A 16,331-nucleotide genomic window follows, 5' to 3' on the forward strand; every position below is an offset into this window, starting at 1 on the left:
AGACTTGTCCAAGGCAGTCAGTCTGATGTGCCTGGGCAAGAGAGGAAAGGGAGGGTACAAGAACAGATTCCCACTAATCTGAGCAGGGTGCAAGGCTCATTTGCATGAGTGCAATCCCATTTTGCAGCAGTACACTGGCTGCCAGTGCAGATACATTCCCCAGAGGCTGACACACTGAGGCCTCCATCACTGCTGTGCCACCTCCCTCTGAAAATCCGGAACCTCGTAAGAGACAGGAGCAGCAACTGCAAAACGCACATAAGGGGCATTGCTTTTGATGCTGCTACATCTACAAAAGAGAAAGCAGCAGGTTGCATTTAGCTAGCACATCATTAAATTCCACAAAAATAAGGTTCTGCTAGACAAAGAGGGTTAAAATATAACCTGAGGCAAAAAGGCAAGCACATCACTTCACAACCTTAAGTACAAATATCTGAAGACTTACTTTTTGTTAGGTTACCCTCCCTGGCACTGGACTTATATGCAACTGTTCAGCCCCAGCTTCACTGAAACTATTCACAGCAATAAGAGGATTAAAAGTATCCTTATTGACAAGCAGCACTACTCCCACCCACCTCAATGTTTCCACCACCACCTTGCAAGACATTTCTCCATACTTCAAACAACTGCTAAAATGCCCCAGTCAATACCAAGCACAGTATTTTAGCAGAATGAAGGAGCAAAACACTTGTTCAACATACACATTTCTAAATGCTCAGAAATGATGGGGAGTGTATTAGCAGCAGCAGCAAGAAGCTGTCCTGTAACAGCACACAGCTCCTCAGACAGATATTAGCTTCCAAACCACTATCTTAAGAGCTGATTTGGCCTGCTCTGTGCTTACTTCCATCAGAACTCTTTTGGTGGTTCTTGACAGACCACTGGACACAGTATGGGTGCTATGGGAGTAGCATAACAAATCTGAAGTGCAGGTATGTGATTTTTTTTTTTTTCACTAACACTACAAACAAATGAAGCAGTCCACTCAAGACTACACAGCCACCCTCCCCATGTTTATACTAAAAGCAATCATGTTTCCTAACACAGAAGGCATCTGTAACCAGTCCAGAAATCTGCTTGTCAGTAATTCACTTTGTTCACAGCACAGGCTGCATAGCTATGGTTAGGCAATACTAAAAACACTTGGAAGATTAAAGCAGTATGTGGGCAGCACACACTAATAACGTTCTCTACTGTGTTTCAGACAAAGCAAGTCACATTGAGTCAGCTGACAGTTATCACCCACTCACAGCAACAGGAATTTCTAAAAATCAAATGCAGAGCCCTGCTGCTTTGGTAGAATATAATTTTGTCTTGGTGTTTACAGCTTCAGTGAGAGGGGGAAAAATGTAGTCATTCATCAAGAGGACACTGCCATTCCCAAAGCTTTTCAACACCCACAATTCCACTCTTACCTTCTTAAATGCTACAGTAGTGATACTCCTAATCTAGGCTCCTAACTCTCATAAAAAAGGATGTGATCTGTTAACTAATCTAATGTAGAAATAGAGAGAAATCCTCATGGATAAGATAAGTCTAGAACAACTGCAACAAAGTAATTTTCTAGATTTAGATCCAAAAATTATTTTAATCCTCCAGAGATGTTTACTTTACAAGACAAACCTAAGTCACACTAAAATTCCAAGTTCAGCCAATACTTCCACCATATAGAGTCCTGATCCCCTTCCCTGCCCCTCCTAAAACCCACAACCATTAATCAACCTATTCAGTGGAGCAAACATCCACACAGCAAACCACCAGCAAATCTTCAGCTCAATCCTGTAATCTTGTACCACACACCAAGAAGTAAACAGGTTTAAGCCTTCAATCCACCTCGCCAGAGCATGCACAAATGCCAGCGTGGGGGCAGGCAGGAGGGGGCAGAACAAGGGAGAGAAAGCAAAAGCTTTCCCATGAGTGTGCCCATGGAAACACAGCACCCCTCCAGCGCCAGCCTGTACCAGCAGCACACCTGAATCCAACACACTGAAAGATGAGGGGAACCGGGCACAACTGAGGCCAGAGGAAAAAAAAAAAATGTCATTTGCCAAGCTGTTGGCTTCTCCACCACTGTTCATCAATGAAAAGCATCTGTACGAAGCTGGTGAAGCAAATGGATGTAGAATCATTTGCTGAGGAGCAAGAATTTCAAGAATTTTTAAAAACATCAAGAGATGTACTTTGGTCTATGATTTGTTTTGATATGACTCAATTTCACTCTATCAAGATCAAATATATATCAAAAAGCATCAGTTCATTCAAGATATGGTGCCATTAAAAACAACTGCCATTCTTTGAAGGGTGCTCAATCATTAGGGGTTTTTTGTGAAGGTAAAAAGCAGCCTAATCCCTGACAGGAAAAATTCAGAGATATTCTTAGGGCCTTCTAAAAATGGAACAACTAAGAGGCACCTATAGATTGCTCTTTCCACATCCTAGAGAGAAGCTGACCCCCAAAGGGGTGCTAATGTTCAGAGCAGTATCTGGATGCCAGCCATCAAATATTCACCTGAGGGGGCTGAGCTGGTACTGCCAAAAAGCAAAATAAACTCACAGGATGTGATGCTCTTACAGGTTAATCTGCTCCTGGAAACAGACAGTCCTGCTGATGACTCAGGAGCTCCAAGCAAGCATGTGTCATTTTGAAATTTTGTCTCCAAGAAACTCAGACTAGGGCCTCAAAAAGAACAGACAAGCTTCTCTTAAGGAACACAAGTATAGTTTATTTAGTTCTGCCGCAGTTCAAATGAGCAGAGGAATATTTGCTCATTCTCAAAAGAAACCTGAGGATTAGTCAACAAAAAGAGTATTTTTTTAACCTGAAAGACTTATCATGAAAGGCAAATTAATAGGCTATCCCTGTTCCACCAGAAAAATAATGGAAACAACAAATCTCAGAACTCAATGGAATACATGGCCAAAGCCAGAAAGAATTCTTAAGACATCATCTTTTGGGACCCTTATTTTGTACTCTGCTGAAGACTCAAAGACCTCAAAGAATATTTCAAGCAGAAGTTGCTCCACTGTAAGCACTAAAAACCAATCCCTCAGGGAATAGCAAATCCCCAACCTATTGGGAAGGGTTTCAGGTTTCAGTGACCAGGGTTTAGTCTATTACTGCATCACAAACTACAACTGAGGAAAACTTGTCAGAAACACACACCAGTGTTTCCAAACCCCAAACAAGGAAGCAGTAATTCAAATGAGCTCCACTCCAGGTCTCTCTACCTCACACTCATCATGCTGCCCTTTTGGCCAAGCCACTACTTCTGTGTGGTTGAGTTGCATCCAAAACACCATCTAAGTGCTCAGAACTCAGAAAAAGTGGACACTGCACAATTTTGGGAATAAGCTACATGGTCATCAAGAGCCTCTTCTGAACTCCCCACATGACTAACATCACCAATCCTTTGGCACAAAGGCTCTACACTGCTGTAATTCAAGGAGTTATTCATGTTATGATTCATGGAATATTTTCAGCTTCATTTGATTTCTTAAACCAACAATACTACACTAAAGACTTGCAAAAGACAAGCAGAATTCAGTACTGCTCCCACAGCAATTCAAAAGCTGCAACAGAGGACAACAGCAGTTCTACCTATTTCACTTTTCGCTGTTCTTCATACAGAAGCTACAAAAGATACAGTTGGCTGGCCCTGCTTACATGTGAAGTATTTATTCCTACTCAGCAAAAAAAGCTGCTAATACCATTTAAAAAGAAATCAGCAAAACAGAAGACGCTCCAAAGAGTCTATATTTTCATTTATACAAACCAATCAGAACGCCAGTCAATGACACTGTACAATGGAAGTCTTAACATTGTAAATTCAAACTACAAATATTTTTAGTTACTGACACTGAGGAGAGACACAACTCAATTATCCAGAGAATTTCAGTACATTTATGCTAGCTCTGCCCCACTGACCTCACTGAGGAAGTAACTGAACAGCTGAGGTGGTTTCTGCTTCACATGCAGAGGTGCTCGACAGAGGTATCAACTGAAAGGCAAGGATCTCTTACCTAGCTCAATGAAAATCTGCTCAAAGTAGCTGAGTGCAAACAAAGCATCTACTCCACATTCTGACTTAAAGCAAGAGAGAGCACAGGAAACAGAGAGAAAAGGAAATGTTGCACATAAATTTCATCCAAAAGACAGCAATTTTGCAAACATAAGGAGAAGGCAGTAGAAGAGAGACAGATCCTTTTGCAAGATATCCATCTCTTCACTAATATTTAAGAAATGCAGAGAAGAGCAGGAGCACAGGATGTAGGGCCTTGACTGACCTAATCCTTTTGGTTAAAGCTCTGGAGTTAAAATTCAGTTGGATTACCCCAAAATAAGTGAAAACAGCACTAGATACTATCACGACAGTTCAATAGATGCCTCATTAACATCTAAGAAAAGTTTAGAGAAATATTCTGTGCCTATGAAAGCTTTCTTTAATAAAGTTATTGGCCAGTTTCATCTGAATAGGACCTGGCCTGTGCTGAATTTATTCACTATACACAACAAGCCACAAGTCATGCTTTCCTTTTACTTCACAGCAAGTTCTAGTATTGGACAACACATAGGAGCCAGTTAGTCATTCTGAGCAAGAATTTATCCACCCCAGGCTGCAAAACCTGTCAGGACAAGTTAACCAGAATAATCTTAGCTGACCCAAACTTCTCAGCTGCTTTCCACTGCCTCTCATGAGAGCAGATACACACCAACTCTCTGTAACATCAACAATTGCAAGGCAAAACTCAAAAGTCTTAATTTAAAAGAAGCATGTAAGTTGATTTTTTTCCCCCTCCTTCTAACAGAAGGTTTTGGAAGCTTTACAAAGCAAATATCTTATCTGAGGAGCCAGAACTTCCACTCTGGTGAATATTTTTACTTCTGTTTAGTAATCCAAGAATAACAGAACCTATTTCATACACTCTGGCAGCTCCTTCCCATACCTCCACACAGACCAAAATGTTTCAAGAACAGAATGGGTCCCTCCATTTGCTATACCATTTCATATCATAAAAAAGACAGGAAGCCACCACCTTTCTTTGCTGACAAATACACTTTCTTCAGAGAACATCCTATACTTTTATACATATTGTGACTTTTCACCACTTCCAGGAATGCCACTTGTTCAGTCTCCAGTTATATTTCAGTCTGAAAGAATATATCTTTATTTTCTCTTTTCATAAGAAAAAAACCCCAAGAGACTGATTATAGCAATATACAACAAAGAAGTGATGAGCATATAATTTGCTTTGGGTTTTGTGGTTTGTTTCCTTAAAAATGTTCCTTGCTTTGGATATAATGTGCAGTCTGTCTACATCCACACCATATTTCTTAGCCTTCACACTGAATATTCCTATATATAAATTTATATATATAAAATATATATATTACATATAATAAAACAGATATTTATTTTAACAGTTTAAACCAGATCAAGGTATTTCTTAGTTTAAAAAAATTTAAAATTCCAGGGTTGAAATCTAATCTCCAGAAAAGAGCACGCTAAGTAAGGACTGCAATATCTGGATAATGCTAGCTACATTCATCACTCATTCTGTTTAAACAATGCTGACTCCATGTCACAGAAACAAGAAGTGGGGTTTAATCCACAAAACCTCCTTTTTTTTCCTCCCCTCCCACCTCAATTAGGACAGCCTATGCTTTCAGCATCAGAGCAACACTCATTTCACACGAGGCACCAGGGAACGCTTCTTTTTGGGGAAAGGCATGGGGGGTTTGGGGACAATGCCCCCAAAGCTTCCTTTTGCTGCAGCTGCATTCATAACAGCCAGAACAGCCTCATTTCACTTGCCAAGGATGACAATCACCAGCTTCCAAGCCACAAGAGAAAATGGCTCTTTGTGGCCACGTAGGCAGCTCAACCACTGTGAAATTCATCTCTTTACCTCCTTTCTGGTAAAGAAACACACTCGTGAAACTTGCAAAACCCAACTAGAAGATGAACCCATAAGGCTGCACTGGAAAATCTTAAAAGATGTGACAAAACAGCCTTCACCAGTGTCTCACAATCCTAGCCACTTCAGCAGAGTCAGTCTCAGCCCAAACACACAGCAGCCATTAACGCCCCAGGAGCTCCAGCAAGGAGGCTTGCGGAGCACCCTGCACATGCTACCACACCACAGGGAAAAGATTAAAAAGACAAAAACCAATGCTGCTTCAGGACAAGCCCATGCTTGAACAGCTCCAGCCCTTCCCCCAAAGCCAGTGCTCTGGCAGGTCGTGAGAAAGGCTCGACTGTCTCGCCCAAAGTCTCTGCATCCGCCCCAGGGAAGGAGGAAAAACAGGCTTTCCACCTCTCAGGATGATGCCAAGAACAACACGTGCCATTTAGAGATCAGGGCAACAAAGGCTGTGAAGGGACACAGCCAGTGCTCCTTCCAACACAGACCTCAGTCTGCAACAGCTAATCACAAACACCAGCAGAATTAGTAGGTGCAGAGCTTGGACACAAACATTTCCTAACCTGTGCCTCCAGTAAAATGAGAAACATAGCTCCTGATGGAAAAAACGTGACAACACAGGAAGCTGCCACCTGAATGGGCTGACAGCACACTGAGTGTGACTGGCTACACCAGCAGCACAGCTCAGATAAAACACCACCACAGAGCTGAACTGCACCTCCCCTTCTCACTTGCCCCAGCTGGACAGGCCCTGTGACAATGTTCACAGGGGTTTTCAGGATGAGAGAAGAGATGAAGATCTGATTTTATACTTCATAAGGCTTGATTTATTATTTTATGATATATATATTACATTAAAACTATACTAAAAAGAATAGAAGGAAAAGTTTTATCTCAGAAGGCTAGCTAAGGTAAGAATAGAATGGAATGAAAACAAACGTCTGTGGCTCAGACAGAGAGAGAGCCAGCTCTGCCATATGTGGTCACCAATTCTAAACATCTACACGAGACCAATCACAGATCTACCTATTGCATTCCACAGCAGCAGGTAACTATTGCTTACATTTTGTTTCTGAGATTTCTTAGCTTCTCAGAAGGGAAAAAATCCTAAGAAAGGATTTTCACAAAGAGATGTCTATGACATTCCCTTTCAGCTGAACCCTCTCCTGTTTTGCAGGAGCAGAGCACTGCTATGACCACTCAGTCAAAATATCCTTGGCAAGCTCAGCAAGATGGACACTTGGCAAAGAAAGCTGCCTTGCTGTATTCCAAGAGCCATCTCACCAACTGCTTTCCAAGAGTCATCTCACTAATTGCCTTCCATTAGTTTCAAGTCAGACAACTTTTTTGATGAACCTTCCTGCTCCACAGGCTCACCACGCAGCCAAACGAAGTAACTCAGGGCAGGGTGGAAAGCTTTGCTGTTGTTACCCTTTATTAGGTGCACCTCCACCACTGCAGGCATATTTCACCCTCAAGAAGTCCCTCCCTGAGCCCCATCTAACAAACTGTTGAGGGAAAAGCAATATGCATCCAAAGAATCAGCTCCATACCCCAGCAGCCAGAAGGCTGCTGTCCCATAAAAACCAGAGTCCAAGCTCTCAGGTGTCTCCCTTCAAATCTGAATTACCTGAGGATATTCCCTTTGTTTTCTATTCCAGAAGTTTCTGGATGGCAGCAAACTTATTTCAGCATCCATTCTATGCCCCAAAGCAAGAGTACGCAACTTGCCAAGCTGAACAAATGAGGTTTTAAAAAATTTTAAAATTCACAGCATTCATCTGCCTCCAAATACTCTGTTTCATCCTGTAGCTGCAAGGGCAGCAACTCAAACACCTGACTTTGTTACCTTCAAGTCCATCAATTATTTAGACAAAGCTCCTTTCCAGAGAGACTCAAGTATCAATTATTTAGTCTTTGAGCAGGAAACAAAAACTGTTAAGAGAGGAAAACAGATTTCTGGAAAGGGCTGTTGGGACACTTGAACACATCTGAGGTTGTAGACAAACAACCTGCCTGAATCAGAACGAGAATGCCAAAATAAAACAACCCCTAAAGCCAAAAGCTCACATGCACACACAGGCTCATCAAGTGCCAGAGCCAATTAGTGCCAAAGAGCCCCAGCTACATCAGGGGGTTTCCGGACAGCTCTTCCCATGGAAGACTTTATCAGTTTGGTATAAATGCCTGTTCTCTGGCCCAGGAGCACAAAATAAAGCCAAGCTTTTTTCTAACACCCCAGAAGCTCTTTTACAACACCAAGACAACATTCAACAAGGCTCACTACAAAGATCAAGGGGAAGCAGAGCCCTGGGTTTATTATACCCTTGCCTTCCCACTCAGGTTCAGATTAAGGATGAAGACAGGCCTAAGATTTTCAGATTTTGCATAACTTCTAAAGACAATGACACAGCAAGAGCTCTCAGAGGAAGCACAGATAAAGCATTCACCTTAGATAAGAGCAGAAATTCTTCCACTCACACATATCACACATAAGCTGTGGTGGTACAATGAATAGGACAAAACACTGTTGATTGGCTCCAAAAGAGTTGAAAAAAGGCCAGAAACACTGGAGCAAAACAAGTGCTGATCCCTCCCCCCTGCCAAACGGGGGTTGAGGCACACTTTGGATCAGAAAAGAAAATATACCTATTTTTAAACCCAGTTGAGAGCCCTGGGTTTGGATATAGTTCCTATTGTGGCCAGCATGTTTTATTTTCATTTGTTAAAGATTTTCTGCACAAGTGATAACAGAGTTCACATGTGAATAACCAAGCAGACTGGTTCTATCTGAGGGCTTCAGTTTCAAGGGTTATGTCAGATTGGTCAAAAAGCTTCACAAAAGCCTGGCCATTCAAGGCAGTTGTTTTAACATTTAAAACATCACAATCTCTTATGCAGTCAATTTTTAAGGGTCACCACTTTTGCAGGTGATCCTCAACACCTGCATTTTGCTATTATCTTCACCTTCCCAAAATAGAAGAATTTGCCCAACAATGATTTTTCAGCTGACTGACCATCTGAAAGCAGATTTTGTCCAGAATAAAGTTTTTTACAACACAAAAAGAAATTCAAATATGACATTCAACTATAGTTAAGTAGTTAAATTGTACATTTAAAATTAAGTCATCAGGGCTTAGACATTTCAGCCCTTCCCCTTCGTTCAAGGTTGCTGAATCAAAACTCAGATTCCCGTATTCTTGGGAAGATCCAAACTGTTACTGTTTAAAACCACACATACCTAACCTTGATAAGCTTTAGTCTGACTATCTCTGACGTTGTTCTTAACCTCCATGAGCTACTGTTGACTGCACATGAGCAAAGGAAAGGAAGAGAAGGAGCAAAGGAGCATGTTCCTGTCCACACTGTGCTGAGGGCAGCATCAGTAGCTGCACCCAAGCCACCAACAGCAGAGCTTTGGAAGAGCCTTTAGGACTGGGCAATACCAGAGAGGAAGACACACGACCATCCTTTGGATCTAGAATATAACCTCTGCATCTAGAAATAACTTCTGCTTAATTCCCTTTTAGTAACAGCCTGCACCATTTGCTGTTTGAGGGTGTAATTTACTTTATCTGAGCTACTTCAGCTTGAAGCAAAATGCAAACCACTGCACGTTCATGGATTTTGTGAATTGCAGCCCTCTTAGCCTTAGAAATGTACCACAGGTGGCAAAGTGTGAAAGTCTGTTCTACCAAAAAACAGGAAGTTTTGACACAGGAAGCCACAATGCAAAGCAACATGGCACAGAGAGCTCACAAGTGTGTCCAAAATCCACACATTTTTTCCATACCCCGCCCAGGTCAAATTTTTTGTAAAAGCAAAAAAATAAAGGGAGGATCTGTGGAACAGTTTTGACAGTTGCCCTGTGAACTCCGCTTCCCCTCACACACATCCCAATGAGAATTCTGAACTAACACAGGGACATCAAAACAAGAGTTTAATTTATTCACACTTATCAGTGCTCAAACTGTGCCACACCTAATCCACAAAGAGAAACCTGACAGACTAAGAGAATCAATTTTAACAGTTCATCAGCAGAAAAATTCCTCTTTTTTCCAAACACCTATTTACAGATAATGGCACATTAGTAGCCACCCAATAAAGCTTTATAAACTAAATAAAAATACCCTCTAAGAAAATCAGAGGTCAGCCTCAAAACAATCCAATATTTCTCAGTTATTCATTAGAAACATACAATAAACTCATTCATCATCCAAATTCATAAGACACCATGCCAACAATTTTTTTGCTACACCCAAGGGCAGTAAGTTATGCCTTGAATACCAAGGAAAGTATCCCAATTAAACAGCATCTTAAGGCTGAGAGCAAGGACTTTTTATGGTCCTTTCATTAAGTATTACAAGGCCTAACGCCAGTAAAAGGCAGCCCAGAACACAGCCCCTTGCAGTGCTGATAGCTGTGTTACCCATGGGAAGGCTCTGCACAGACACTCTCCAAGCACAACATCACACGTTTTCCATCTTTTCTGCCACCCTCCCATCCCCACAAGGTGGCAGGAAGGACAAGAAAGAGACTTTAAATAGGAAAGTTTGTATACAATGTGCTAAATATAAGACAAAGCCTGTGCCCAGAAACAAGAACAAGACTTAAGTGAGTTTTCTCCTGATTCGGGGACTGGAGATAATGCTACAACACAAAGGGAGCTAACTGGATCAACTTACACTAAAAAAATAATCACACAGAGCACACACCACCCAGAAAATCAGCTTTCCATGATTGTGATTTAGACCCAGATTGCACCTTCAGCAAGTTCACCTAGGAACAAGAGCAACAAACATAAAACTAAATGCCAACTGTGAAACTGACTTGTTTTTACTTGTAACTTACATAGGTCTTTTTCAATATAAACACACTTACAAACTTTTGGAAAGCCATTCTAAAAATTCCTGTTTCAGTGGCATTATAGTTTTGAACAACACAACCTTCTAAGGACAGGCAACAACACTATATTGCATCCTCCAAGAAAAGAGCTAAAAGGATACAGATCACACCCTAAAAGTGCTTTCTTCCAGTGTCATCAACCAAAGGATAAAGAACACCATTCTACAAACACAAGTGTCCTGAATTCCTCTAAAAAACTCAAACACACAATCCAAATCAAAAGTTACAAAGCAGTTTGCACCACAGCTCGTTCCTACTTCACACCAACGACTAGACTTGAATTCCCACCCGATCCCTTCTCTCTGCACACAATTCTTCGGCCAAGCAGATAGTGCTAGCACCTCAACCTTCCACACCAAAAGCTTCCCCCGTTTACTGTGAGTACAAAGTGTCCCAGTACTGATGCCTTACTCCCTGCTGCAGACAGCCAGAAAAGAGATGGATCATCTCACCCGAGAGCACTTAAGAACAAGACACACCCTGTGCTTCCATTCTCTAGGAACTGCTCTCCTTCCACTTCATCCAGAGTTCTAGGTAACAAGGCTTATGTCACTGTAACAAACAAAAACCCAACCAAACTAAAAAGCAGTGATGGAAGAATTCTGTCTGGCCAGTTATTTTAAAATATCCTTCACACCTCCACCACCACCTGCCTAGAAGATCCCCTAAAGAAAGGAAAAACAACCAAAACAAGTAGCTTCTTTTACAGCATGGGATAGGTTTCTTTGTGAGTTGGTTTATTTTTTTTTTTTTTAATTCAGAATGTCTCAAAATGCTAAATCTACATAGTGCATGGAAGATAAAGCAAGAGCCAAAACAGAACTGAGCACGGAGCATCACCTCTGGTACGCCGCGCTCCACGGCCGGGTCTGTTACAGGAGCCTGGAGGCTGAAAGGGGGGCAGAGAGGTCGATCACTACCACAGCCGACAGCCAATTAAAGTTAAAATATTTTTAAAATTAAGTTACGGGCCTCAATCCTTACACCCACTGCGCCGCTGCTCCCTGTACACAGCCTGGGCTCAGGGCACGGTCTGGAAGCCGCCGGGGCGACGGCGGAGAACAGAGAGGGCAAACTCTGGCTGCAGCACTCCGAAAGGCCTGTTTCTGTAATTGTAATTTTTATTATTATTATTACTATTTTTCTCCCTCGTGGCACCTCAACGAGACACGCTAGCGCGAACTCCCAGGGGAAGCCTCGCCCGGCCTCTCGGGCTTCCTTTAATGGGAAGGACAATGGCAGGGGCTCGCCCCAGCCCCGCGCCGCCGGGAGGCTCGGGCAGCCGGGGCTGCTCCCGCCCGGCCCCGGGGATGCCGCAGGGAGCGCACTGCTCCGGGGAGAGGGGCAGAAATGCCGGAGCTCCAAATACTCGGGGAGAGCAAGGGGCGCTCCGGACGGCGCGACCCCCGGGGCAGAGAGCGGGCGGGTGCCCGGGCCGGGCGGCACTCACCGGGGCAGGCGCCCGCTCGCTAAGTTTCGCCGAGCTGGGCGGAGGGCGAGGCGGCGGTCGGCGCAGGTCCCTCGGCTGCCTCGGCTAGTCCATGGGCACGGCGGCGCTGCCGGAGCCTCCTCCCCGCGTCAGCTCGGCCGGAGCGCCAGGCGTGCCGTGCCCGCCAGGCGTGCCCTTGCGCCGAGCCGCCCCGCCGCTCTCCCGCCGGGCCCGGCAGCGCGGAAATGAACGGCCCGGCCACGCCCGCTCCGCGCTCCACACAAAGGGGGCGTGCAGGAAGCCCGGCTCTGCCTCCGGGCCCCGCGGCTCCCGCCGGGACCGCCCGGCAGCGCCCCCTCGAACAGCCCCGGGGCCGGGCGGAGGCTGAGGGCGGATCCCGGCCCTGGCGGTCCCTCCCCCGCGGCCCTGCAAGCGCGGCCCCTCGGCGGGGCCCGCGGCTTTGTTGTCTCGGGCTCGCTCGTGGCCGGGTGACGGCGGCCCCCGCCCCGGCCCTGCGTACGGGGCTCGGCCCGGCCCGGCCCAGCCTCTGCCCGCGGGGCTCCGGAGCCGGAGCCGGCGTGTCGGAGACAGCACATGCCGAGCGATACTGCAGGCACGGCCGAGCCTACCTGGGGAGCCGGAAGGCGAAGGAAACATACATGAAATGAAATGATCCTGAAGAGTATTTTGAGTCTTCGGGCGTCCCAGGGTTTTTACACCTCCCGAGAGAGACGCCGAGACGAGAGGAGGGAGGGGAAGGGAGGGGCTGAGCTGTTTAGAGCCGGGTGATAGCGGGTGATAGCTCCCACCTGAGGCAGGTGGGAAATGCTCCCCTGCAGTCTCGCTTGGCTCCTGACCTTCTGTTCCCTTTCCACACCTTGTGATCTCCCTTGACACAGCTAAACATTTCTGGCACCCTCATTCCCATCCTCATACATAAAGCAAAACTAATATCTTCAGTGCTTCGCTATGAAAATACATTTGTGGCAGGGAGGCAAAGCCAAGGGAGGTTGTGCAGCACCACTGTGTTCTTACAGGCTGCCTCATGTTGTCTACACTGTCTTCACCTGCTCCAGCCCTTGGACTTGGAGGAATTCCTTATTCCCCCAGTCAGGAGCAAGGCTGCTCCTGCTCACAAAGACAGCAGCAATCGCACAGAAGCGAAAGGAACTGTTGAGCAATCAAATGGTGTGTGAGCCCAGCACTTCTCTAGTGTGCTAATTCTCCACTCATCAAAGCTGACAACCAAAAGTGGGCTGGAATTCATAGTAAATGCACAGTTCTCCTCATCCAACCCCTTCTGATGTCTGACAAAGCAGATACACACCCGTGTGTCACCCACTCACCGCTCACACAATCAACATTCCTTCTCATTTTCCACACACAGTTGTTTAAATAAATGGGGGGTTTGGTTTGAGTTTTTGTTTGTTTGGGGTTTTTTTTAAAGGTAGGGGGAGTATTTACCAGCCTCCCCCAAGCTTGCTCAAGCCTTCTTAGAAACCAAAGTAAAATTGAACTGAGTGTTAAATATGGCAGAAGGTGCTAGAAGAACTACCTGAATTTTGAGCAGAATCTAAGAGGGGAAGGGAGCTCGGAGAGGTCACTGGATAATCAGAGGGTAAGAAGAACTAGAAGAGATCCTTTCTCCATCTCAGAAGTACTGAAGTAATCTCACAGAGCACTGAGTCATGTCACCAGAAAGTCCAGAGCCAAGGCAGAAAGCTCTAGCATGCTGATTCTGTAAGAGACAGGAAGATGGTGCAATAGTAACTTCTAAGATTCAGTGGGGAAAATGGGAAATTTCAGGGAAATTCAGCAGCTTTAGGATGTAAGGACTGTGGAATTAGGAAGGGCATTTGTCGATAAAATAAGGTTCTCTTGCAATTTACTATTTGTAAAATGGTTAGTGTTAGCAGTTCACAGCATAGTTGAATTGACTGTGCTCGCTGTTAGCATGGAGCTGGTTCCAACAGCCTCTGTGTGTCCCATTTATTTGCCTTTGACATTATCTCTGCACAGTGCTTCACTGTGTTGCCAGGAAAATTGGAGTAAAAATCCCATCCATCACAGAAACCATTAACTAAGTGCTAGGGCAAATCGGAACACTTTTAAAAGACAGTCACTTAGGCAGTGAGAGGTGTAAGAATCCTGCAGGAATGAAAATAGGAAATCTGATTTTTTAAGTGAATATGTGCAGGCCGATGTTCATGTGTGGTTTGTTAATCTTGTTTCCCTCTGACTACTACAAAACGTTTTCTATAAAAAATGAAATCTTCATGAGGAGTAGCTGGTGGAAAATGGCCTGACCAGAGCTGTTCACCACTGTGTATGTTCAACATTATCACCAAATACCATTTTTCAGTGTAAAAACAGTCTATTCATGGAGGGAGGCATCCAGAAATCAGAGTTACAGTTGGAATTGTCATGTGGTTTTGATAATTCTGAGGTTAAGAAAGAGGGCTGTGCAAGGAAACAAAGCCCACAGAAGCTGCTGAGAGACCTTAAGCAATTTCAAATACAAAGAAATCAGTCGCTGGATCTAAAAGAGAAAGCAGAAACATTGTAGGGAAAGCCTTTGTAACACGTTCGAGATCGATTAGAAGAGTAATAAATTAGGATGGAACTGGTCAGACACCCAGCGAAATTCGAGGGGATCAGGCTGAATCAGTGATTTGAGTTTGTCCTCATTGCCAGAGCGTTTCCCCACGTCCCCCTGCTGTCAGCGGCGGCTGTCGCAGCTCTCTCTGCTCCGGTGACCCCGATCGGCCCCGGACAGTCCCTGCGACAAAGCAGAGGAAATTAGTACCACAAAACCGCAATGGGTTAAATGCTGTGAGTATCGCAGTGAGTCTGTTAACAATTTATTCCCTCCACTTAGAAATATCTAGACACCACAGACTGTGTCCGCCAATACAGTATATCCTTCCTCCAAGTTTTTGAAAGGAAAACGTCCATACAAGTGAAAAGATGGCAGGAATAAGGTGTCTGTTCCAACAGCTTCCTTCCAGCCGAATCGGACCCTGCAGCGGTGTGCTCCTGGAACCTGTTCAGCAAATCTTCCGCTGCAGAAACCCCTCGGGTTCCTCTCTCCCTGCGCTTCGGCTGGGTAGCAGTGACATCCAGCGGCGCGGAGAGAAACAGAAACTTGCTCGGGGCTTTTTGTTTTGGTTTGCTTTTTTTTTTGTTCCCTACCACGGTGCATCGCAGGAAACGCATCAGAAAATGGCAGGGATCCCTTGGCATTCCCGTCTCGTTGTGGATGTTCGCGGATGGCACCAAGGACAGGCAGTTTGACAGATAACGCGCACGGGGAAACAAAGATGCAGAGCCAAAAACATCCTCTGGGGCAGACAATCTTTCTAATGGCCCTAAAAAACCACTGCAAATAGGAAATGCAATTTGGGATCTCTAAAGTTCAATTAAAAAGCATTTTCCTATATTACACCTATATCAATGACTTCACAGCATTTTCGTTCATGAAATATTTTCATTAAACCCAGTTATGTGCTGAAGAAAAGATAAATGAGCTGACAAACAAGGAAAAGTAATTGAAAAAAAAATTACTACAGCAGAGTTGTGTTTCTCAAGCCCTACCCTTGCACTTTGTGCGCTTTTCTACTGACCTGACCAATCTTCAACCTTAAAGGTGAAAACAAATAGAATATCATTCTGCCTGGGTGCAAAATGCACATCTCAGAATAAGAAACTTTTAATTATTAGTTTTCAGCAACCAGCGCAGTGTTAAAGTATGATGTGATGTTTGATGTGCTGAGAAGTGACTTAGATTTTGGGTACATGCCAGGTTAAAAGAAAAAAAAATCACAACATTAAATGCATACAAGGAACTGGGCCAGCAGAGGTAGCTGTTAGCACAATAAAATTAACAACTGTAATATTTTTTTTTCCAGTGGACATTCTGAATTCAGTCTGCAGTATTGGAAATTCACTTTGATGTAATTTTTTCCTCCTTTACTATTTTGCTCTAATTTTAGTTATTTGGTTTAGCCCATTTACAATGGTAATTATCTGTTCCTAGCTCCTATGTTCCACCTATTTTATTTTATTTTGTCAGTGT

The 16,331-nt window shown here is 44.2% G+C and overlaps 1 protein-coding gene across 2 annotated transcripts in view; it reads right to left on the minus strand.

Moving 5' to 3' along the window:
* TSPAN14 (tetraspanin 14) overlaps positions 1-12,971 on the minus strand; it is a 32,222-nt gene extending 19,251 nt beyond the window's left edge. The window contains exon 1 of one of the 2 annotated variants that reach the window (XM_058029381.1): positions 12,886-12,971. The gene's annotated coding sequence lies outside the window, so the exon portion shown is untranslated. Of the gene's footprint in view, positions 1-12,277; positions 12,428-12,885 lie in introns of those variants that run through there. The other variant, XM_058029380.1, reaches the window with a different exon arrangement.
* Positions 12,972-16,331: the final 3,360 nt, after the last annotated feature.

Source organism: Melospiza georgiana, chromosome 8 (assembly GCF_028018845.1).
Source record: "Melospiza georgiana isolate bMelGeo1 chromosome 8, bMelGeo1.pri, whole genome shotgun sequence".
Lineage (NCBI taxonomy): Eukaryota > Metazoa > Chordata > Aves > Passeriformes > Passerellidae > Melospiza > Melospiza georgiana.